The following is a 2,814-nucleotide window of genomic DNA, read 5'->3' on the forward strand; positions in this document are numbered from 1 at the left end:
TTCTCTGTGGAATTTAACATCTGAGGTTAGTTAATTTTCAAAGGTAACAGACTTAGTGCCCCCCAGCATGGATTTACTTATATGTAATCCACTGAAATAACTGGATAAACATTATCACTTTCATGATACTTGTAATGCTTCTGTAGGAATTCTCTGGTGTATCCTGAGGGTATTGCTTAAAGATCTTGATACATTTATATGGTTTCCATCTTATAAAATTTTTTCATGACCACAAAGTTGTATATTTTTGATAAAGCTATGCATTTGTAAGGTTTCTCCCTAGTAAAAATTGTTATGTTACCAAAGCTTTAAACACTGGATAAGCATTGCCACACATTTGTGCAGTTTCTCTTAAAGATATATTTTCTGACATCAAGTGAGGTGTGAGCCCTGGTTACAGAAACCCCCAAATATATCAGTTTCATATGGTTTCTCTCAACAATGGAATCTCTGATGTTGAATAAGGCTTGAACATCTGAAGTTTTGTCTCAATCATATTTTAAGGTTTCTTTCTCCTATAAATTCTCTGATGATCCCCAAAGCTTGGGCTTTGAATAAAAACATTGCCACATATATTAGGTTTATGTTTCTTTTCAGTACGGATTTACTAGTACCTACTAAAAAATGCAAAATGGGTAAAAGCTTTGAGACACTCATCACATTTGTAAGATTTCTCTGTAGTATGAATCTTTCAAGGACATAAAAGGTTTGAATTGTGATAAAAGACCTTACCACTGTCATTACATTTGTTAAGATGTTTCTCCTGTGTACTATCATGTTCCATGAAGACATAATTTTAAATAAAAGTCTTGCCACACATATTATATTTGTGTGTTTTCTGATAAGGCAGTAAGGTTTACAGACTAGGTAAAAGCTTTGCCACACTCATTACATTTGTTAGGTTTCTCTCCAGTGTGAGTTCTCATGACTACAAAGGTGTGAATGTATGACAAAAGCCTTATCACAGATAGTATGTTTACAAGGTTTTTCTCCTGTATGAAATATTTGATGTACCTTAAGGTTTGACCTATGGGCAAAACTCTTGCCACACACATTACATTTCTGTGCTTTCTCTCCAACATGTAATTTCTGATGCTTAGTAAGTTTTTCAAATAGGGTAAAAGTTTTGCCACATTCATTAAATTTATAAGGTTTTTCTCCAGTATGAGTTTTCTCATGATCCATATGGTATGAGTTTCTGTTAAAAGCCTTCCCACAATCATTATATCTCTAAGATTTCTCTCTCGTGTGTGTTCTCTTGTATTGTGCAGGTAACAAAGGATATTTAAAAATCTTCCTAAATTTATTGCAAGAGTTTTTAACATTAGGAATTTGAAATGATGAAACTGAACCACCACTGTTTTTCTTTTAGAATGAACACAGACTTTTCAGGTTGATTGCATTCATTAACTTTACCCTGTTTGTAATCTCTGCAGGTCAGCCTGCTGTGCCTATAAATTTAATACACGTCTACTTTCCAAACATTTTATCTACTTGTTTCCAGGAACACTCTCCTTTTGCAAAAAAAAGTAATCGAAGATTTATTATAATCTTAATCTTCTCTAGGAGTGAGATTTCTGTTATGGGTCAAAAGCACTTCTTTGTAATTTCTTTTGTCATATCCCCTTTCACCTTCAAACTCATGCATATTTTCTCATACTTCCTTGAGGTCAAAATCTTTGATGACTTTTATTTCTTCCCACTATCCCAAGATGATAATAATTCACCTTTATTAATATTCTAAGTGATAATTTTCTTATTATGAATCCAAGAGAAAGATTTCCTGTTCGATCAGGAAATTTTATACTGAATTACATAATTATATAAAATATAACACCTATAATAAATACAATTTTGAAGTTTCTCAAGCAGGATCTTCAAATAGTATTGTGATACAATAAATGTGACAACTAAATGATACTTCATAGTTAAAGTTGATCTATGTACTGGTTATTATATAACTACAGGCCTGATATCATAATTGAGATTTCAGACTGCATTCCTTAAGCCTTAATCTTTATAATAATGTATGTTTAATAATGTGTGGGAATATGAAGCAAGAAAACAAATACTGTGGAAGAGAGTCAGTTCAATGACATGACTACTGCTGGACTCAGATCTTTTAGCTAGATCAAGCTAGATTTGGGCCAGAATAGAGATGGCTTCCTATAAACTTCCTCAGAGACTTTGTGACCACTCTTCTATGCCACAGGCACATGGCTTCTGGAACAGGCCGTTGCCTTCCCCAAGCAAGCATGTAAGGTGTTTTTCCCTTATCTGAGATGAGTCACACTCCAGTACCTGCATCTATCTTGCCCTGTCCTGTGTAACTCCTTAGCGCTTACAACTGATACTATCTGGATAGGACCAGGAACAAATCACAGTAGTAGGTGGCCTGAATTAAGAGTGGTCTGGTTGGTAATCACGCAGGAACTGCAGCTGCTGATCCTGTGTACTGACAGTTGGGCTGTTTTAAAGGGACTTATGCAACTGCTCGGACACCAGAAACAGAGAGGTGGATGATTATGCACTCACTTCTATGGGGACAAGAGACATGAAAAGTTATCTGGGCTAGCTCACAAGAGCCCAAGGTAGACCTCATTGTCTCCCATGTCCCTGCTCATATTGTATCTACACTGCCTGGTCATCAGGAAGCAGACACATTGGCAAAAAATACGCATTTTAGCAACTGACTCAACAGGGGACACTACAGATACAGGCACCGTACAGCCCGGGTAGGATGGCCTATAGTTAAGGAGGAGGTGCTGGAGCTTAAGCTACAGGCAGTGGCTCTGGAGTCAGCAAAGGCCCCTG

General features: G+C 36.3%; 1 pseudogene; it reads right to left on the reverse strand.

The window, feature by feature from the left end:
• Positions 1-2,814, reverse strand: part of LOC111730688 — an 80,071-nt pseudogene that overhangs the window by 9,350 nt on the left and 67,907 nt on the right.

The sequence above is a fragment of the Pteropus vampyrus genome, unplaced genomic scaffold (genome assembly GCF_000151845.1).
Source record: "Pteropus vampyrus isolate Shadow unplaced genomic scaffold, Pvam_2.0 Scaffold328, whole genome shotgun sequence".
Classification (NCBI taxonomy): Eukaryota; Metazoa; Chordata; class Mammalia; order Chiroptera; family Pteropodidae; genus Pteropus; species Pteropus vampyrus.